The 23,089-nt window shown below is 46.0% G+C and overlaps 1 pseudogene; it reads left to right on the top strand.

Annotated features, from left to right (window-relative positions):
* LOC146862280 (serine/threonine-protein kinase RIO2-like) overlaps positions 1-23,089 on the top strand; it is an 85,842-nt pseudogene that overhangs the window by 46,567 nt on the left and 16,186 nt on the right.

The following is a 23,089-nucleotide window of genomic DNA, read 5'->3' as shown; positions in this document are numbered from 1 at the left end:
AGAATCTACGCATCGCCACTGTTGTGGGACCAGAACCGGCGTATCGCAATGAGAACCAGCACATTCACCATCGGAACTGCCACATCAGAGCACTGCATCGCCACCACTGCAGAAGGACAACCAACGCATCCCTTCAACTAGGTGGAGAAACCTGCTGCATCAGCTTCAGAACTAATGCATCTTGCAACCACCCTTTGTCTTCCTAACTGGTGGGTCGCCACTGTTGCATTGAGAAAACCAACACATCTCCTCAACTGTAGCATCAACACCAATGCATCTCTCAGCTGCACCCCGCATCTTGTTGTTTGTGGCCAGAATTAAGATACTTTTGCTGAGCAGGGCCTCCATGAGTTCCCTATCCGGTCTGCGCTCCATTGCAGTCGGCCTGAACTCTTGACTTTGTCCCAGACCAGCGCGACCAATTAACTCTTTAGGTGCTTACTGTTTCTAAGTGCTATTTTTACATTTAATCTTTAAACATTCATATCTTGACTTCTATTTATTGGATTGTTGTTCATTTGGTCTTGTTTTATTTATAAAATCATGGTCTGTTATTCTAAACTGGTGTGGAGATTTTTTATGGTGTTTTCACTGTATTACTGTTTGATATTTTGCACAAATACTTTTTATATTGACTCAAGTTAGGCCTCCCTTCTCTGTGCCAAGCTACCAGATGGCGAGTACAGGCTAATTTATAGTGACTTTGTGACTTACGGTGACTATGATTGTGGTTCCTTCATGGACAGGGTGCATACCTCTGTCATCCAGAAACCCACTGCTAACAGGTGGGATATAGAGTAGTGCATTGGATGTATTTTAATGACTTTTTATTTCTACAGTATGAGTAAAGTAATAAATATACAGATACATAGCTACAAAGAAATGTATACATATGTTTGGAAAATAATATAACATATCACACATTGTGACCTTTATACAAGTTAAGTTTCAATAATATACACACACACACACATATATTATCTACTGGCGGTCGCCAGTAGATAGTTATAGTTAGGACCTATTTTCCATAGGAAATCCGCAACATTCTATTCCCAATAAGTCTGGCGCCGGTTGACGAATCCACGCGAAATTTTCCAAACTTTTGGCCAGCTCCGCTCCGCTCCTACCCTGAAAGTTTCGTGGTCATTTGTCAAGCGGGGGCCGAGAAAAAAGGGGGTCCCAAAACGCATTTTCCCATGCAATTTCCCATAGGATCTGTTGTCGCCGTTACAGCCCGAACCGCTGAACGGAATGACACCAAATTTGACAAAGAGATAGTCCTTAGTTCAGACTCGTGCCTTTTGCATAAATTGTGTGAATCCATTCAGTAGTTCCTGAGAAAATTAGAGTTAAAAGTACATAAATATCTGTGGCCGGGGAGGATCCGCGGACCCTACCAGCATCATATGCGCACCCTCCCCGAACCAAGCGCGCACCCTCCCGATCGTGTGCTGAATGCTAATTGGCTGTCGAGTGTCTGTCTACATTGGAAACCAGGAACTGTTGGCGGCCATTTTCTGCCTCGGTAGAAGCGAGGCTGAAGAAGCAAGGGGGATAAGTGTGTAAAACATATAAAGGGGGCAGAATAGAAATACTCGGACCCTCTAGAGGTGCTTAGGGGGTCCCAGAAGGACCCCCTGGGGCCCCCTTTTAAAAAAAAAAAAACAACGGCGAAATGCGCGCACGGTGCACGCATCCTATCGCGTTGGGTGCACGGATTCTCTCGCGTTGGGTGCGCGGATCCACGGACGTTTTTGGGGAAAAAAGACAAGAAATCATTGGTTGTATGACTACTTTCTACGCTGAAAGGTAGGGTGCATATTTCTCTTTGTTAAAGGTATGATTCTTATTGGTTTACAAAAGCAGACTGTGAGGAACATATTATATATGATAAGCTGATATGTTGAAAAGTCAAGCACACTTCCTGTCTTGTTTAGCAACATTGTGTGCTGAACTTGTGACCTGTGTGCTCAGTGCAGTGTTTCATGACCTGTTTCTATGGTAATAAGCAGAAGGCAGATTGGGGGAAGGGTTGAAATGTATTTCAGTTGGAAAGGGTTGAAATGTTTAACCAATAAAAATGTGTGTTTGCTTTTGAGTGTATGTGTGAAGGATTGTGATTTGATGTTTACATGTATATGTGTGGAAAATGAAAGGGAAACTTTTCCATTCTTTGTTTTTGCTGAGAGGTGCACAGTGCAGAGATTCTGTAAAAGAAAATCTGGTGTGTGACTGATATACTTCTTAATCTACAAAACAACTTGAAAGGTGAGTTATTTAATTGTGAGGGGATGTATGTAGAGTACTTAGATTTTAATCAGACTAATGTATTTCTCCTGCTAAAGTGTAGGGAGTACTTTTTTTCTCTACAATCTTATTGACAGTGCGTGTGCATGTAGAAACCATTCTGTGATAAGCATTTGTGTTTTTCATGTGTTTGCAGACAGATAACTGTGCTGTTTTTATATTTTGGTAGAATTAGAAACCAGTCATTGTTTATGAATTTGTGAAATGAGTTATGTTTCTATACTAAAATGTAGTACTTCTTCTAGATGAAGAAATGTGTTTTGGTATAGTGCAATGGATAGTGTTGTTTGTCTTTAATCACACAGTGAGTATGTGTGCATTTGGGAACCACTGTGAGAGAAGCATTTGGTAACATTGTGTATTTGCTGACAGATAACTGTTTTAATACCTGTCATGTTGTCAAGTTTTAGTAGCATTAGACGCCAGTCTTTGCTTATGCATTGATAAAATAAGTCATGCTTTGACACTAATGTGCTGTACTTTAATATGTAGATTGTGTGTAGTCTCCTTACCCCTTGCACAGTAGTGAATGAGTTTTGGTAAGCTGCTAGGGATAGTGTTGCTTGTCTAGAATCACACTGTGAGTCTGTGTGCATTTGGGAACCACTGTGAGAGAAGCATTTGGTAACATCGTGTATTTTTTAGCAGATAACTCTTTTAAAACCTGTCATGTTGTCAAGTTTTAGTAGCATTAGAAGCCAGTCTTTGCTTATGTGTTGATTAAATGAGTTATGCTTTGACACTAATGTGCTGTAATTAAATATGTAGATTCTGCTAGATTCGCTAGTCAGTATGCATACACTTCCAGGAAACACCCTGTAACTCCCTTTGTAGTCCTATAGTGACCCATTCAGCACCATGTACTAAACCATTCACTGTACCAAAACCCAAACACACAAATAAATTCACCAAGATACTATCTTTGCAGTACTCTAATCATTCAGTCAGTGCCCAAGTATTCATGCACTGAGCCAGGCCTTAGCACATGGACTGCTTCAAACCCCTATCCACTATGTATGCAGTCTTCTATCCACCTAGACACTTGTCTTTCACACTTTCAATTCCCTAGGCAGTATCCATACAGTCCAGCAAACATCCTATCACTCCCTTTGCACTCCTCTAGTGACCCATTCAGTACCAAGTACTAATCCATTCCCTGCGCCAAAAGCCTACCACTTATAAATTCACCTAGGCACTCTCCTTGCTGTACTCTAATCATTCAGTCAGTACCCAAGTACTCATGCAGTGAGCCAGGCCTTAGCACATGGACTGCTTCAAATGCCTATCCAGTATGGATGCAGTCCTCTAATCACCTACACAGTTGTCTTTCACACCTTCAATTCCCTAGTTAGTATTCATACACTTCTAGCAAACACCCTGTCACTCACCCAGTGTGTCTCCTTATAGTACTGTAATCATTTAGTCAGTTAGCATGTAGTCTTTTAGTGAGGTAGGCTTTAGGGCATGAACTGCTTCAAAGTAGTATGCCCTATGCATGTAGTGTTTTAACCATCGTCACACTTGTGGTTCAGGTCTATAGTTTCTTAGTCAGTTTTTATATAAAATGTGTTTGTACAGTAATGGAATAGTGTAAATTTGTAAGTTATTAATATACATTTATTTGTGATTCTTTTTTACAGATACAGAACAGGAGTGTTTCTCATCTGTTCGCACTCTTCTCGTGCAAGATTGTTTGGATGAAGGGTCCTTAGGTGTTTCATCATACTTGCCATGCAGCACGAGAAGTTTTTTTGTTAGGATCCCCTCGTAACAGAACTCTTTTGCAAATCTTGCGCGTGACGAAGGTGGCATTGGTCTTTGTTTGCCCCTCGAGAAAAGTAGAAAATTTCCACACCACTGAAGGAAAACGTTGTGGGCGTGGTGCAACCTCCAAAAATTCATCCTTAGATTCGGTGAATATTTTAAAGCGACAACATTTACAGTTTCTGGAAGTTAAACTTATAACATTTTGTTAGCTGTATGCATTTTATATATCTGTGATTTGTATCTCGTTTTTTTTTTGTTGAGAATAGCATGTTGTTGTTTTTTAACAATTTTTGAGATTGGTTTTTTTTGCCCGCTGTTAAGTGATGAGTACGATTGAAATCATATTTTTAGTGAAATTTAATATATTCTGAGAACAGCAAAAAAGGCAAAAAAAATACTTTGTGGAAATTATGCTGTGTTGTAAAAAATGTATTATTACATGTTATAATTTTTTTTTCCTTTTCTTTCACAGATCCAAATTTTAAAATAAGCAATTTTTATGAATTTAGATTGGAATGAAAATGTGAAAAAAAAGTGTACCATTTTTTATTCCTATTACTGTGAAGGTAAGTGTTAGACCTGGCACCTTGGCGTGAGTCTCCCTCCCACATTTTGTTGTTGTGCCTCCTATGTTTTTGCTGGTGTTAGCTGCTCAGGGCACTGTGCCACTGCCAACCAGTGCCACAGTGCAAGTGCTCCCTATTTAAAATGTTTATGTTGGTTGGATTCCATGATTGGCTTATTTGGTTTACTGTCAGACCCCAGTAAAGTGCACCAGGAGTGCCCAGGGCTTGTAAATACAAATGCTGCTGGTGGGCTTGCAGCACTGGTTGTGCCACCCACAGAAGCGGCCTAGTAAAATGTGTCTAGGGTCTGCCACTGCAGAACCTGCGTGCAGTCTGGTACTGTCATGCTGACTGGGTAAGTGCCCCCACTTCCCAGTCCCAAAACCTTCCCTTAACTTCATATTAGTCACCCCTATGGTAGGCCCAAGGGCAGGGTGCATTGTAAGCATAAGGTAGGACAAGCCCTGATGTGTGTGGCATGTCCTAATAGTGAATTACTGCCATTTTCGTTTTTCACTATTGTAAGGATACCTGTTCTCCATAGGCCAGAATGGGCTGTCAGAATTGTTACATTCTATGATCCTAACAGACCCAGGGAACATGGTAGGAATTCGAGTTTAGTATGCCTGAACTCAGAATAATAAAATACATATTTTAGTAAAGTTTATTTTAATGTTCTGTGTTTGCAAATACCACTTTTAGAAAGTTGGTATTTGCTTGCCTGACCATTTCAGCCCGCCTCTGCTATGATGTGTATCTGCCTGTCTGGTTGTGTGAGTGACAGGGCTGGGGAAACCCAGAAGGGCAGGGCTAGGTAGCCTGGTGGTGAATAGGAAGATTGGCAGTCAGATGGGTGGGAGGAGTACACCTGGGCTCTGAATAGGGTTGTGCTCTGCTACCACAATGCTGGCGCCGCCTCCTGCGGAGCGGCTGATGTCTCTGCCCTGCACCCTGAATAGAAAGGCCGAGTCATGTCAACAGAGTGCTCAAGAGCTGGTTTGGACTGGGCAAAGGCCCCTCTACCCCCGAGGAACAAAGGAATTAGGGGTATAAGTATTGGGACCCTGCTCCCAAGAAATTAGATCAGATCCTGCTGAATTAAGAAGAACCTCTGCCAGAAGAGAAGGAACTGGAAAAGCTGTAGGAGGAGTAACTGTCCCTGACCTGGGGGATTGGCCTGCAGTGGTCGCCTTGCTGCTGAAGGAGAGGAGAAAAGACTACAAAGACTTTTATTTCAACTTGTTCTTAAAGATCTCCAAGGGCTTGAACTGAGCTTGCCCCCTGAACGAAGTCCCAGGACCAGTGGACTTCATCCCCAGCTCCCCAAAGTCTTTTGGAAGTGCCTGCTGCTGTTGTTGGGCCTTCTGAGGGACTGCGTGTCGCATGGAGCTGGAAGCGCAACGCAAGGGAGAGAAGCGTGTTGCCGTCGGAGCTGTTGCCGTCGCATCTCGCAGAGAGTGCCGCCGCTGCAGCATCGCATCGAGCGGAAGCGTCTCGCATCGTCCGGAAGTGTCTCGCATCCACGGAGAAGCGTGCCGCCGTCGGAGCCGCGGTTGCCGCACCTCGCAGAAGGGGTGTCGCCGCTGCAGCATCGCATCGAGCGGAAGCGTCTCGCAACGTCGGAGAAGAGTGCCGCTGCCAAGGCCGCTGTCGTCACATCTCGTCAAAGGTGACGCCGCTGTAGCTGACGCATCGAATCGGGCCTTCTCGCAACCTCGGAGAAGCGTCACGCATCTGGAAGATCCCGTCTTTATTTCTTTTGCACCAAGAACTTCAACGCATCTGCATCGCTGCAACACTTTCGTTGCCCTGCGTGTCGCATCCGAGGTACATTGACTTAAAGTGTCGCATTTAAGAACTTGAGAGAAACTAAGCAACCTTTTACCAACTAAGCAACCGTATTGTGTACTTTTAATCGTTTAATGGTCTTGTGATAATCCTATATAAAGAATCCTTATTTTTAATATACCGACCTGTGTGGTGTCCATTTGTAGTGTTGTCACTGGGTTACTGTATGTGTTCACAAATGCTTAACCTATAACGCTCTGAGATAAGCCTTGTCTGCTCGCGCCAAGCTACCTAGAGGGTGAGCAGGGGTTATTTTAGGAGTGTAACCCCTTACTCTGACTAGAGGAAAGGTTCCCTGCTTGTCACAAGTACCTACCTGTGCCAACCAGAGAACCCGGATTCTAACATTGGTGGTCAGCGGTGAGGATTCTGTATTTGCATTTGTGACTCATGTACAGTGATTGGTGAACACTACTTAGTGAGTGCAGACCTTAAACGCAACCAATACTTGTTGGTAGATTTCTTTTTTTTGGACTGTCTATTTTTGAGCACTGCCAAGCTTAACCATGGTGGAGAAAGCATCATCCATAGTCTCTGTGGATACTGAATTTAAATGGGAAGAAGAGAAACTAGACAGCTACACATTATCACAGCTGAAATTCTTTTGCAAAAAGTTTAATGTTGCTACAACTGGATGTAAAAACAAAACAGGGTTCTACACGGCGCTGAGGGCCTGGGTAGAAGCAAGGAATGCCAGTGATGATGAGAATGCAGAGGTGCCAGTGGGTTCAAGAGGAAGGAGAAGCCCTTCCCCTGCAGGTAGCAGTGTCTCTGACAAAAGTTTATCTCCAGAGGAGTTGGCAGACAGGAAAGACACCAGAGCTCATGAAATAGAGATGGCCAAACTAAATGGGCAGTTAGCCATGGAACAAAAAAGAATGGAAATGGAAGAGAGAAAAATGCTAATGGAAGAGAAAAAAATCCAAATGGAGCATGACAGAATAATGAGGGAGCTGGATTTGAAAGCCCAGGGCTTGGGAAGCACTCCCTCTGGTGGCAGCACACCCCCAGTGCAGGTAGAGTCTAGAGTGTACATACCCAAAGATGTAGTGAAGGAATTTTTTAAAAATGATGACATAGGGCAGTGGTTTAAGGCCTATGAGGTAGCCATGTCTTCCCACCGGATCCCTGAGAAAGATTGGGGAGCGGGGTTGTGGGGACGGTTCCTTAGTGAGGGGCGGGATACACTGCTGGATTTTCCTTCAGATGATTATAATTCCTATCCCCATATGAAGGCTGCTTTGATGTCTAGGTATGGGTTGACCCCTGAGTTGTATAGACAAGGGTTCAGGGGATGCACTAAGATTCCAAACAGTACATATGTTGAGTATGTGACTTTTTTTTGCAGAGCACTGGATGGTTGGGTGAAGGGTAGCAAAGTTAATGATTTTCAAGGGCTTCTTGATTTAATGGCATGGGAGCACTTGTCTAGTAATTGTTTTCCTGAGCTACGCCAGCACCTGATTGATAGTAGGCTGACTAACCCTAGGAAGCTTGCTGAGGAGGCGGACCGCTGGGTCAGTACCAGGGTCCACAAGGGTCAAGTGGGAGATTCCGCCAAAGGTGGGCAGGGTCCCCAGCAGAAGAGTGGGGGGGACAAGGGTAAACAGAGGGAGTTCCAGAAGGGGCCCCAAAGTAATCCCCAAGGGAACCAAGGGAAAGGTTCTCAGCCTCCCCCACCCCAGAAGCAGACCGGGGCCCCGACAGGTACACCTGTTCAGAAGGGGCCCATCAGATGTTACAAGTGTGGTAACCTGGGGCATTTTGCCTCTGATGTGAAGTGTCCATTATTTGGTAAACCCGCACCCACTGGTGCTCCATCCCGGCAGGTGACTAGTGTAGCCCTGGGGGAGGAGGTGAATGTCCAAGGTGGGTGGGGTCCCTCAGAGATGTCCCTTGTCTCATTAGGAGACTGTGAAGTGGTCCCCCAAACCCAGCTGCCTGAGAACACTAAAAAATACAGGCAGTGGGTGACCATAAATGGCCATAGGGTTGAAGCTCTCAGAGATACAGGAGCCAGTGTGACGGCTGTCAAGCGCCACCTGGTGTCTCAAGAGCAGGTTGTCCCAGGAGCATTCTATCCGGTTGTTGCCGCTGACAACACCGAGAGTCACTGCCCAGTGGCTCAGGTTCCCTTTCAGTGGGGGGGGGTCTCTGGTACTCTTCAGGTAGCTGTGAGGCCCGCCATGCCTGTTGACTGTCTGTTAGGGAACGACTTGGAGAGCTCACCTTGGGCTAAGGTGGAGCGGAGTGCTCACCTGGAGATGTTGGGTATGCCGGATTGGGCGTGTGTCACCACACGGTCCATGGCAGCCAGTAGGGGTACTCAAGAGGTCCTGGAGCCTGAGAGGGAGGCCCAGGGACCGGCCTTAGAGAGAAGGAGCAGGGGGCGCGGGAAACCGGCTCCTGAAGTTCCCATGGTCCAGGAGGGAGCAGACCTTGAGGGGGATGCCCTGGAACCTACAGGGGAACAGATAGCTGAACTGGGGGACCTGCCTGAGCTGACCCATTGGCAGCAGGAAGGAGGACCCTCCAGGGAAGAATTCTGCAGGGAGCAGAAAGAATGCCCTTCTCTTGTGGGTATGCGGCAGCAGGCTGCAGACCAGGCCAACGGTGACCAGTCTGGAACACACTTCATTTACTGGGAGAACGACCTCCTGTATTCTGAGCCTAAGGTTGCTGAGCCTGGGTCAGCCCGTGTGCTGGTGGTACCCCAGCGCTTCAGAGCCTTCCTACTGGGGCTGGCTCACGATGTGCCATTAGCAGGACATTTGGGGCAGGACAAGACCTTTGAAAGGCTTGTCACCCACTTCTTTTGGCCCCAAATGCGCAGGAGTTCAGATACTCACTGCAGAACATGCCAAACTTGCCAGGCAAGTGGGAAGAGTGGAAGGAAGCAGAAGGCTCCACTCCAACCCTTCCCTGTGGTCGGTACCCCATTCCAGCGAGTGGGGATTGACATCGTAGGGCCACTGGACCCTAGGAGAGCGATGGGCAATAGGTTCATCCTGGTCCTGGTGGACCATGCCACCCGGTACCCGGAAGCCATACCTCTGAGGACAGTGACGGCCCCCGTGGTGGGACGTGCGCTGATGGGAATTTTCTCCCGAGTGGGATTCCCTCTAGAGGTGGTGTCTGACCGAGGTCCCAACTTCATATCTAAATATATGAAGTCCCTTTGGCAAGAGTGTGGTGTAACCTACAAGTTCACCACACCTTACCACCCCCAAGGAAACGGGTTGGTTGAGAGATTCAACCGAACCCTAAAGGGCATGATAATGGGTCTTGAGGAACCCATGAGGCGTAAGTGGGACGTCCTCTTACCGTGCCTTCTCTTTGCTTACAGGGAGGTGCCACAGAAGTCTCTGGGGTTCAGTCCCTTTGAGCTGCTGTACGGACACCCAGTGAGAGGACCTCTAAGTCTGGTAAAGGAAGGCTGGGAGCAATCTCCCAGGAAACCTCCCCAGAATGTATATAGTTACATGCTGGCCTTCAGAAACCAGACTAGGCGTTTCAGGGAACTTGCTGAGGCAAACCTGGAAGCCAGCCAGGAGGAGATGAAGCGGTGGTAAGACCGGAATGCCACTCTGGTAGAGCTTCAGCCTGGGCAGAAAGTATGGGTCTTGGCCCCCGTGGAGCCCTGTGCGCTCCAGGATAAGTGGACCGGTCCCTTTGAGGTTGTGGAGCGCAAGAGTCCTGTTACCTACTTGGTGGACCTGAAGTCTCCTAGGAACCCCTTAAGGGTCCTCCATGTCAACCGCCTCAAGCCCCACTTGGAGAGGTCCCAAGTGGGCATGCTCTTAGCAACAGATGCTGGGATGGAGGAGGAGACCGAGCCTCTTCCTGACCTCCTGTCAGTCAAAGAGCAAGATGGGTCAGTGGATGGTGTCATCCTCTCTTCCACCCTGACCCCTGAGCAACAGAATGATTGTCGCCAGCTGCTGGGACAATTTTCTGACCTGTTTTCCCTGGTTCCCGGTGTCACTGAGTGGTGCGTCCACGATGTGGACACTGGGGATAGTACACCTGTGAGGCACAAGGCCTACAGGGTGACTGACAGGGTAAGGGCCTGCATCAAGGAGGAGGTCTCCAAGATGTTTGCCCTTGGGGTAATTGAGTCTTCAAGCAGTCCTTGGGCCAGCCCAGTGGTCTTGGTCCCAAAGGCTGCCGTGCCGGGAGCCACACCCGAACTCCGGTTCTGTGTGGACTACAGAGGACTCAATTCGGTCACTAGGACTGACGCACACCCCATCCCCAGAGCTGATGAGCTCATAGATCGGCTAGGGGCTGCCAACTACCTCAGTACGTTTGATTTAACGTCTGGGTATTGGCAGATCGCCTTAACCGAGGGGGCCAAAGAGAGGTCAGCATTTTCCACCCCTGATGGGCATTACCAGTTCCGGGTTATGCCCTTTGGGATGAAAAATGCCCCTGCCACCTTCCAGAGGTTGGTCAACCGGGTGTTGGTTGGGCTGGATTCGTTCAGTGCAGCCTACCTGGATGACATCGCAGTGTTTAGCTCCACGTGGGAGGAACATCTGCACCACCTCTGGGAAGTGTTGATGGCGCTGCGGAGGGCAGGCCTCACGATCAAGGCGAGTAAGTGCCAGATCGGGCAGGGTTCGGTGGTGTACTTGGGACACCAAGTTGGGAGTGGCCAGGTGGCACCCCTTCAACCCAAGATAGAAACCATCCTGAATTGGGAGTCGCCCAAAACCCAGACAGAGGTGAGAGCCTTCCTAGGTCTCACCGGGTACTACAGGAGGTTTGTCAAGGGGTATGGCAACATCGTTGCCCCCTTGACAGCGCTGACTTCAAGGAAGCAGCCCAGGAAGGTGATCTGGACTGACACCTGTCAGAAATCTTTTGAGGCCCTGAAAGCTGCTATGTGCACGGCGCCCGTGCTCTTGGCTCCCAACTTCTCCAAAGAGTTTATCGTCCAGACAGACGCTTCAGAGCATGGTGTGGGGGCTGTTCTTTCACAGATTAATGAGGAGGGCCTAGATCAACCTGTAGCCTTTATTAGCAGGAGGTTACTACCACGGGAACAGAGATGGAGTGCTATTGAGCGTGAGGCATTTGCTGTGGTCTGGGCGCTGAAGAAGCTAAGACCCTACCTGTTTGGGTCTCACTTCCGGGTTCAGACAGACCACAGGCCCCTCAGATGGTTGATGCATATGAGGGGTGAGAATCCAAAGCTGTTGAGGTGGTCCATTTCCCTACAGGGGATGGATTTCACGGTGGAACATCGCCTTGGTAGAGATCACGCCAATGCGGACGGTCTGTCCAGATTTTTCCGCCTTAGTGATGAGGAACTCCCTGGGGTAGGGTAGTTCTCCCCACTTTTCAGCTGGAGGGGACACGTGTTAGACCTGGCACCTTGGCGTGAGTCTCCCTCCCACATTTTGTTGTTGTGCCTCCTATGTTTTTGCTGGTGTTAGCTGCTCAGGGCACTGTGCCACTGCCAACCAGTGCCACAGTGCAAGTGCTCCCTATTTAAAATGTTTATATTGGTTGGATTCCATGATTGGCTTATTTGGTTTACTGTCAGACCCCAGTAAAGTGCACCAGGAGTGCCCAGGGCTTGTAAATACAAATGCTGCTGGTGGGCTTGCAGCACTGGTTGTGCCACCCACAGAAGCGGCCTAGTAAAATGTGTCTAGGATCTGCCACTGCAGAACCTGCGTGCAGTCTGGTACTGTCATGCTGACTGGGTAAGTGCCCCCACTTCCTAGTCCCTAAACCTTCCCTTAACTTCATATTAGTCACCCCTATGGTAGGCCCAAGGGCAGGGTGCATTGTAAGCATAAGGTAGGACAAGCCCTGATGTGTGTGGCATGTCCTAATAGTGAATTACTGCCATTTTCGTTTTTCACTATTGTAAGGCTACCTGTTCTCCATAGGCCAGAATGGGCTGTCAGAATTGTTACATTCTATGATCCTAACAGACCCAGGGAACATGGTAGAAATTCGAGTTTAGTATGCCTGAACTCAGAATAATAAAATACATCTTTTAGCAAAGTTTATTTTAATATTCTGTGTTTGCAAATACCACTTTTAGAAAGTTGGTATTTGCTTGCCTGACCATTTCAGCCCGCCTCTGCTATGATGTGTATCTGCCTGTCTGGTTGTGTGAGTGACAGGGCTGGGGAAACCCAGAAGGGCAGGACTAGGTAGCCTGGTGGTGAATAGGAATATTGGCAGTCAGATGGGTGGGAGGAGTACACCTGGGCTCTGAATAGGGTTGTGCTCTGCTACCACAATGCTGGCGCCGCCTCCTGCGGAGCGGCTGATGTCTCTGCCCTGCACCCTGAATAGAAAGGCCGAGTCATGTCAACAGAGTGCTCAAGAACTGGTTTGGACTGGGCAAAGGCCCCTCTACCCCCGAGGAACAAATGAATTAGGGGTATAAGTATTGGGACCCTGCTCCCAAGAAATTAGATCAGATCCTGCTGAAACAAGAAGAACCTCTGCCAGAAGAGAAGGAACTGGAAAAGCTGTAGGAGGAGTAACTGTCCCTGACCTGGGGGATTGGCCTGCAGTGGTCGCCTTGCTGCTGAAGGAGAGGAGAAAAGACTACAAAGACTTTTATTTCAACTTGTGCTTAAAGATCTCCAAGGGCCTGAACTGAGCTTGCCCCCTGAACGAAGTCCCAGGACCAGTGGACTTCATCCCCAGCTCCCCAAAGTCTTTTGGAAGTGCCTGCTGCTGTTGTTGGGCCTTCTGAGGGACTGCGTGTCGCAAGAAGCTGGAAGCGCGACACGCAAGGGAGAGAAGCGTGTCGCCGTCGGAGCTGTTGCCGTCGCATCTCGCAGAGAGTGTCGCCGCTGCAGCATCGCATCGAGCGGAAGCGTCTCGCATCGTCCGGAAGTGTCTCGCATCCACAGAGAAGCGTGCCGCCGTCGGAGCCGCGGTTGCCGCACCTCGCAGAAGGGGTGTCGCCGCTGCAGCATCGCATCGAGCGGAAGCGTCTCGCAACGTCGGAGAAGAGTGCCGCTGCCAAGGCCGCTGTCGTCGCATCTCGTCAAAGGTGACGCCGCTGTAGCTGACGCATCGAATCGGGCCTTCTCGCAACCTCGGAGAAGCGTCACGCATCTGGAAGAGCCCGTCTTTATTTCTTTTGCACCAAGAACTTCAACGCATCTGCATCGCTGCAACACTTTCGTTGCCCTGCGTGTCGCATCTGAGGTACATTGACTTAAAGTGTCGCATTTAAGAACTTGAGAGAAACTAAGCAACCTTTTACCAACTAAGCAACCGTATTGTGTACTTTTAATCGTTTAATGGTCTTGTGATAATCCTATATAAAGAATCCTTATTTTTAATATACCTACCTGTTTGGTGTCCATTTGTAGTGTTGTCACTGGGTTACTGTATGTGTTCACAAATGCTTAACCTATAACGCTCTGAGATAAGCCTTGTCTGCTCGCGCCAAGCTACCTAGAGGGTGAGCAGGGGTTATTTTAGGAGTGTAACCCCTTACTCTGACTAGAGGAAAGGTTCCCTGCTTATCACAAGTACCTACCTGTGCCAACCAGAGAACCCGGATTCTAACAGTAAGTTTAACTAAGTCTCAATATGCAGAATGAGGAGGTCTGCAAGAAGCTACAAAGTTGAAACATGTTTCTAAAAACACTCTGTTTATACCTATGTAGTTTTGAAATCTGACCATAATCAGATATCATGTGGCGTGCAAAAAAAGAGATTTGAGGGATTCATAATATTTCCTATTTTAGCTATTGAAGGACCGCAATTATTTCAATCATTCTTCTTTGAACATCTTTGCAGACAAAACTCTGTGCTTACCTTGTATCATTCGCAAGGAATTTTAAAAACGGAAATATGTCACTTTTTGTAACATAGTTATTGCGCAAGACACTCTTTCATATTTACAAAGAGAGGAAAAGGCACTCTGTGCACTTTTTTTACTCCATGTAAATACAACCTCATTATGCACACCACTTTGCGTTGAAAGGGTGTTCTAGAAGTGTTGTTGTGCATGATTGCAGTGAATACTCATAGAACAAGACACATGTCTAGATTTATTAGAAATCATGAATCTCTATATGTGTGTGAATGCTGCACCATTGTAAAATTGGTGTAGGAAAGCACAACAAGGAGAATTGTTTTCATTTCTCCACATTTTTATATCTTCAATGCATGCTGAAATGTTCAGCATATATTGAAGGAGAAAAATGCATTTTCTCATTGTTTTTGTGCAGGAAGGTGTGTCTTCCTGCAGAAAAACAAACAGCACATGACACAGATATGCTTGCACTATGGTGCAAGGGTGCCTGTGTCACCTCATGGCTGCAGTTTAAGCAGCCGTGCAGAGAGAAGCATAGATTTGCAACATATTTATGTACATATGTTGCATCCCTGTGCTTCGGAAGTACTACAGCACACTGTAGTTAAAGAGGTTACTGTGTGATGCTGCAGCACTTCCTCATAGTTCTGCACTTATACATTCCCCATACGCTACTAATGCTTTCATTCAGTCAATTACGTACTACACATACATTCATCTAAACTTTCACACACTAACAAAGAAATGTAGCTCTTTTTTTAAACCAGGAAAGTTAGTTCTTACAAAAACCTTTTTTTTTCTTCTTTCTTCATTTATATTTTGTTTTTGATTTTTCTAACAATTTTGTGATTTTTTAGTTTTTTCTGAAAAAAATAAAAATAAATAAAAACAGGAGAAACCAAACAATGAACTATAGGGAACAATAAAAAAAAACAAAAAAAAAAACTAGCAAATGTGACTTTCTTGCCGGCAGCAGATCCGATCGATCGACTGCTCACCATAACACAAAGCCGCATTGCACTTAGTGCAGAGCACTTTTAAAAATTGAAATTGAGGACGGATGTCCAAGGTTTGGGCTGATGGATGCACTCTTGAAGTGCTCGGCTGCGATGAGTTGGAAGGCGCAGGAGCAGGAGTGTTTCTCATCCGTCTGCACTCTTCTCGTGCAAGATTGTTTGGATGAAGGGTCCTCATGTGCTTCATCATACACACGAGTATTTTTTGTTAGGATCCCCTCCCGACAGGACTCTTTTGCAAATCTTGCACGTGACCAAGGTGGCATTGGTCTTATTCTGCCCCTCTGGAAAAGTAAAACATTTCCACACCACTGAAGAAAAACGTTCTTTGGGTGGTGCCTCCTCCAAAAATTCATCCTCAGAAATATGAGGAGATGCAGGTGATGCCTGCTGCCCTGAAGCCATTTTTGGTTGAAAAAAGTTAGAGCTAAGTGTAAACTTAGTCTAAAAAATCTTCTTCTCTCCAAAGAGATGGTCCTCTAAAGAAGGTCAAAGAAGAATTATTGAAATGGGTGGGGTCTTTAAGTAGTTAGAAGAGGAAGTGTAATGAACCAATCAAATCTCTTTTTTTGCAGGTCACATGGAATCCGCGCACCCTGCGCTTACGCAGCACGCACCCAGCACGCATCCACGAAATTGAATTAAAAAAAATTATAGGATTAGATGTAAAAATATATTACTTTTAAGACTAGTTTAGAGTTTGTCTTCAATTAATATTCACATGAAATACATAAATATGTTTATTTAAATGTTAAATAATTCACGGGATCCGCACACCTACCGCGTCATAGATGCAGATGACGCATTGCGGAAGCGCAAAAACGTCGCGTTACGTAGATCGAACGTGTATAGGCTGAGAGTCGCGTACCGGTCACATTGGAATCGCGCACTAACCACGTACCCGACGCATACCATGTGCGGATGCTATCACGTAGGGATCGGGCACGGTGCGCTTAGGGTGCGCGGATCCAAAAACATGAAAAAAATATATAGAAAATAAAGTTTTGAACATATAGTTAAAAAAATATTTTGAGAAATATAAAAAATGTGTTTGAAAAACCCATTAAATTCAAATATTATTTTTTAATTTTTAAAAGAATTAATTGAAAAAAGAAGTTTAAAAAATGGTGATAAAAAAGTATTTTCATTAAACATGATATCTTCAGAGATAAGTCATAGATAGGAATTAGCATTGAAAAAACCTTTGAAATTCACTGAAAAAAACCATAGGTTTCATGCACGTTATAGTTAGGAATTGGCATTTAAAAAACCTTAGAAATTCACTGAAAAAACCATAGGTTTCAGGGGTGTTATAGTTAGCTGGACATTTCCCTCGTACAAAACCCTAGAAATTCCCCTGTTATAGTTAGTTCAGCTAACTATAACTCGCGCCCCCGCAATGCACTGCTGATGACGTCACATATTACATCACTCATGACATGGTCAGTGACATCACTGATGACATCACTGATGGCATCTCAAATGACATCACTGATGACATCACTGATGATGTCATCCAGTGACTGTGTGTTTCTGTAAAGTTTAAATATGTTTTATATATTTATAGTGAAAGGCCTGTGGAAGAATGAGTGGCTGTACAAGTGTGTGAATGGATGATTTCCTAGGTGCGTAACTGACTCTATAAGTGGGTCATTAAATGTATCTTACTGCAGACTAGTGACTAAACTGTGTGAATGTCTGAATGTGTCTGTCTGTTGGTGTATAAGGGGCTGCATGGTTTTGTGAATAGCTATATGAGTGTCTATATGGGTTATGGATTGGTTGTCTGAGTATCTGTATGGGTGCCTGAGTGTTTGTGTGGGTAGGGTGTGTGCATAGATGTGTGAGTGGGTGATTCTGTGGGTGCATGGTTTTAAGAGTGCATCTGTGATGAACTGTATGGTTGAGTGAGTGTATGTATGGGTGTGTTAGGGATTGAATGTATATCTCAGTGGTACATGTGTGACCAACTACATATATGAAAGGCAGTATATATGCGTCTAAGAGTATATAAGTGGGTATATGTGAGAGTGTGTGATTGTGAGAGTGGCTGTATGGAATAGTGTGTGCTTGTATCAATGATTGCATAAGAGCGTAAGAATGTGGTACTATTTTTATGAGTAAGTGAACTTGAGTGTGTATAACTGCATAGGTGAGTAAATGGGAGTGTGATTAATTATTTGCATGACTGACTAGGTGTGAGAGTACCTCTATGGATGGTTGGTGGTGTGTGAGTGTCTATGTAGGTGTATAAATGCATATGATAGTCTTGTGCGGAGTGTCTGTAAGTATGAGTGACTGTACAGGTGAGTGAGTGCAGGTGTATGTAGACCTAAGAGTTAATGAGTGGGTATGTACTTATTGGTATTGGAGTATCTATGGTTTTGAGAATGGACGTCTGAAATTTTGAGTTGGTGTATCAACGGTTAAATTAGGGTGTGAGAAGATGCAGTAATTTATCACATGGATGATGCCATCAGTGATGTCATCAGTGATGTCATTTGAGATGTCATCAGTGATGTCATCAGTGATGTCACTGACCATGTCATGAGTGATGTAATATGTGACGTCATCAGCAGTGCATTGCGGGGGCGCGAGTTATAGTTAGCTGAGCTAACTATAACAGGGGAATTTCTAGGGTTTTGTACGAGGGAAATGTCCAGCTAACTATAACATCCCTGAAACCTATGGTTTTTTGAGTGAAAATATATATATATATAGTTTATATATGCTTTCAAATTATCCTCTGTTTGAAGATGCATTCTAAAAAAGATGAATTAAAGCAAACCGGCATTCTTTATTTCAGAAATGTTCAAAGCCTTACGCGTTTCAGAGCAGCATCTCCTTGGTCACAGGCATTTCATGAGGCTCTTGCAGGGAAAAGCACTGCTCTTATTGGCTGGCAACACTTCAACCAGGAAGTGTTAGCAGCCATTTAGGACTCACTGAGTCCCCCCATAAAATTTAAAGAAAAGGGGGCAGGGCAGGAATACCCTGACCTTCCAAGCCATGGTCTTGGGGTTCCCCTGGTGCCCCTGCCTGGGCATAAAATTCTAAATTGCAGTGAAATTGCAATATATTAAATTTACAGCACGTTAAAAAAAAATAAAGCGGATGAGTGGGTGTGTCAGTGGCTAAATGGATGTGTGAGTGTCAGTGTAAGTTAATGTTAATGTTAATGTTACTGGGTATTTGTAAAGCGCATGGCTACTCCCAGGAGTGTCCGGCGCTAGCGACAAGAAGGACCAGTGACAGAAACACATCTGTGGCGTCTCAGAGCGGCCGATCATGCAAACAGCCAAGTTTTAAGCTTGTGACGGAAACACAAAAGATCCTCCTCCCGACGCAGCTCAAGTGGTAAATTGTTCCAAATCCCGGAGGCCACCACCTGGAAGGAGCGACCACCCAGACGGGAGCGAGAGAACCTTGGGATCCGTGACAAACATGAGGTTGAGGAGATTACGAGATGGAACATAGAGCTGACATCTGTTTCTCAAATACGGAGCCCCAATAGTGTGGAATGCCTTGAAAGCCAATACCAGGGCCTTAAAGATCACCCTATTGCGAACTGGGAGCCAGTGTAAAGATCTAAGACGTGGGGTCATATGGGTCCTAAAGTCGACAATAAGTATGGCTCTAGCTGCAGCATTCTGAACCACCTGAAGGCGGCTAATCAGATAGTCTGGCAGGCCAAGATAGAGGATGTTAGCATAATCAAGACGTGACAGTATCAAGGTCTGCACAACTATCTTCCTGTGGGAAGCTGAGAGTAATGGAAGAAAGTTGCGCATCACCCTCAGGCCACAACAAGTGCCAACCACCGAGTGGACCTGGGATTTCATGGACATATCTTTATCCAGTTTGACCCCTAAAGTTTTGACCGTGGTGGCCAAGGTAGTAGGAGGAGACATGTTAGATGGCCATCATTCTCGCCATTCGTCCCCAGCGTTACAGCCAAAGAAAATAATTTCAGATTTTTCAGAGTTGCAGAGAAGTTGGTTCTGATTAAAGCATCCAAATACTGTGGATAGGCAAATATTTATCATTTTCCCATCAAGAACGTCGCCATTACCGCAGGTAAACAATAGTTGTGTATCATCGGCGTAAGAGACAATCTTAGCGCCGAAAGGTTCAACCAGTAACGCCAAAGGGGCCATAAACACATTGAACAGGGTCGGGCTCAAAATGGATCCCTGAGGGACACTGACATTCATAGATTGAATAGGTGCCGCAAAAGGGGGGGACCAGACTGTTTGCTGACGGTTTTCTAAATAGTACCTAAACAACTGCAGGACAGTGCCGCCGATACCGCATCCACATAGGCGATCAAGAAGAAGGTCATGCGGGACAGTATCGAAAGCCGCAGACAGGTCGAGCAGTATATCTCAAGGAGAGCTGTTTCAGTGCTAAAATTAGCGCGGAACCCAGATCGGCTTGAATGTAAGATACCACTGGATTCAACAAACTCTCCCACGACCTGATTCACAAATTTCTCCAGAGCCTTGGAGAAAACCGGGAGCAGCGAGATAGGTTTGTAATTGCTTGCTATCGAGGGGTTAGCAGATGTTTTTTTTAAAAGTGGGAGAATTTTCCCATGTTTCCAGCTATCAGGCACCATTACTTCAGTTAGTGATAGGTTCAGAACCTTATTAACAGCCGGGTTTATCACCTCGGCAATAGACGCGAGGACCTTCGCAGGACAGGGATCAGCAGGAGAACCTGATTTAAGAGAGAGTAGGATGTTTAGAGAATGATCTAAAGCAATCGTAGGAAATTGCAGCAGACATTTCTCGGCCTTAGGTGGCAAAAATAGGCTCTTATCGGAGTTGACCATGGAGCCTGAGGATACAGCTCCGAAAGAAGCTTGTATTGAGGAAATTTTCGTAAAGAAATATTGTGCTATACTCTCTGTCCATTCCTCTTTTGGAATAAAAGGATTCTTTATTGCACAGGGAGCCGTAAAATCTTTAACAATTTAAAACATTTCTTTACTTTTGTTGCCTGCCTTCTCAACTTTTACGTTTAGAAAGTTCTTTTTTTCCAGGCGAACTTTGGCATTATAGGCTTTTAATGCCGCCTTATATGGTTGCGGCAAGTGGCTCTATGGATGGGTAAGTGGGCCTGTAGTGACTGTATGGGTGAGTGAGTGGATGTCTGAATGACTGTATGCGTGAGTGACTGGGTGTGTAAGTGGCTGTATGGGTGAGTGAGTGGCTGAGTAGGCATATGTTTAAGTAAGTTGGTGTGTGAGTGTATTGGAGAGTAAGTATCTGTGTGAATGCCTGTATGGATGAGTAAGCGGATGTGTGAGTGCTTGTATGGTTGTGTGAATAGTATATAAGGGTTTGTGTGGTGTGTGAGTGAGTGTGTGATGGCTTGTATTGGTGAGTGAGTGACTGGGTTGAGAGACTGATTGGGTGAGTGAGTGGGTGTTCGAGTGACTTTGTAGTTAAATAAGTGGGTGTGTGAGTACTGGTATGGGTGTGTGAATGGGTATGTGAGTAGTTATGCGGGAGTGTGAGCGGGCATAAGAGAGGCTTTATGAAAGTATGAGTGTGTGTGAGAGGTTCTGTGGATGATGTCATCAGGGATGTCATGAGTGATGTCAGTTGACATGCCATCAGTGACTGCTGAATTTCACTGGTTTTGTACCAGTGAAATATGAGCCTAACTATAATGTCCCTGTATTCGTTGTTTTTTTCAGTGAATATCTAATGTTTTTTAATTTGATTTCCTAACTATAACTTCCCTGTAACCTTTGTTTTTCAGTGAAGTTCTAAGGGTTTTAAAATTCTATTTCCTAACTATAATGTCCTTGTAACCTTTGGTTTATTAAGTGAATGTCTTTGGCTTTTTTAACTGGTAGTCGCGTTTGCAGAGTGGTGGAGAAAGGGAGTGAGACCTCCAACCAGCTCTCAGCAATCCCACTGTGTGGGACTTACTGGAGGTAACAGGACCAAAGGAACCTCTGGAGCCAAGGGGACTTCATCCTCCAACCAGTTGTGCACTAGGAGGCGCATTCGCAGAGTGGTGGTTTAAGGAGGTGGACCTTCCGGCAACTTGACTGTCTTTTTTTTCTACTTTAAAAAAAAAATTATCAGGGGAGGGAGGCTGTGTGGCCCCCTTCCCGGTGGCATTTTTGGCCCTGGGACTGAATTCTCTGGGGACCGGACTTTTTTTTTTTAATGCCTTAAAGGGAGGGGGATTTTGGATCCCCTGGGCCCCTGCCTAAATTGTGGGTGCCCTGGTCCCACCCACAGCACCCTCTGCCACTGATGGGGACCACAGGTGGAGTCTGAAAGCCGAGCAGTCGCAGCTGGCTCCCCACCTGCTGTGAGAGCCGGCATTGCTTTTATACATAGGGAGCTGCTAACATGCAGCTTCCTGTGTGCAAAAGCAGTTGTTCTCCACTTTGAGAAAGCAAGAGCAAAATTCTCCTGCTTGCTCAAAGCAAAGCACAGTTTCTTATGGCTTGGCAGGAGTGGTAAAGTTCTCAACAAGCCATAACAAACAGCTTTGTCCCGTGCTGGGCAACCCGGGACATAGCAGGAGCCGGCCCTGGGGGGTGGCGGTCCCTATGGTTATATATTCAATCAGGATGGAAGCCACGTGGCCCCTATCCTTGCTTCAATTTTGCCCGGGGGGTGGTGGTCCCCAGGTAGCCCCCATTTGTTTATGCATAAAAAAACAGGGAGGTGGCGTTCCCCGGGGCTGGACGTGTCCAAGAGGCACTTTAATTTATAAAAATATAAGCCCTGGGGAGGTGGTGGTCCCCAGGACTGCCCCCAAATATTTAAATTTAAAACCCTGGGGAGGTGGTGGCCCCTGGGGCTGCAGGGACATCGACTTAGCCCCCGCTTTGTTTATACATAAAGCCCCAGGGAGGTGCTGGTCTTTTGCTCTCCATGCCACCCCAGTTTGGACCCAGCCATATGCAAATCAGTCTTGACCCTGTTCCTTATGGGAACAGTCCGAACTGCCAAGTCAGGTCCTACACGGACCAAAACAAGTATCCTGACACCGGTTTCAAGGCATCCCCCCTCATAAGCCAGACTAGCTTGAATCCAGTTGTGCAGTGAGCATGGGACCCATGTCTGGGCATACCTTTCCCACTTAGGGTGACAAATGCAAAAGGAAAACATGATTGAGGGAATGCTGAACAATGCAAACATTCACCGCCAGTCACAAAGATCTGGGTTTAATCCATTATTTTTTGCTCACCACGCCACCCCAGTTTGGACTCAGCCATATGCAAATCAGTCTTGACCCTAATCTTTATGGGAACAGTCCAGCCCGAACTGCCAGTCCAGGTCCTCCATAGACCGGAAACAAGCATCCTGGGACCAGTTTCAGGACATCACCCCTCATCAGCAAGGCCAGCTTGAATTCAGTGGTGCAGTGAGCACGGAACCCAAGTCTGGGCATACCCTTCCCACTTAGGGTAACAAATGCAAAAGGAACAAATGATGGATGTAATGCTGAACAATGCAAACATTCAGCACCAGTCACAATGATCTGGGTTTAATCCATCATTCTTTTGCTCACCTTGCCACCCCAGTTTGGACCAGTCATATGCAAATCAGTCATGACCCTGTTCCTTAAGGGAACAGTCCAGCCCGAACTACCAAGCCAGGTCCTCCCTGGACCAGAAACTAATATCTTCGGTTTCGGGGCATCACCCCTCATCAGCCAGGTTAGCTTCAATCCAGTGGTGCAGTTTGTCCCTGGACTCACGTCTGGGTATACCCTTTCTACTTAGGGTGACAAATGCAAAAGGA

This window comes from Triturus cristatus, chromosome 2_2 (assembly GCF_964204655.1).
Source record: "Triturus cristatus chromosome 2_2, aTriCri1.1, whole genome shotgun sequence".
Taxonomy (NCBI): domain Eukaryota; kingdom Metazoa; phylum Chordata; class Amphibia; order Caudata; family Salamandridae; genus Triturus; species Triturus cristatus.
Note: the sequence above shows the minus strand (reverse complement) of the source record. Positions and strands in the feature narration are given on the sequence as shown.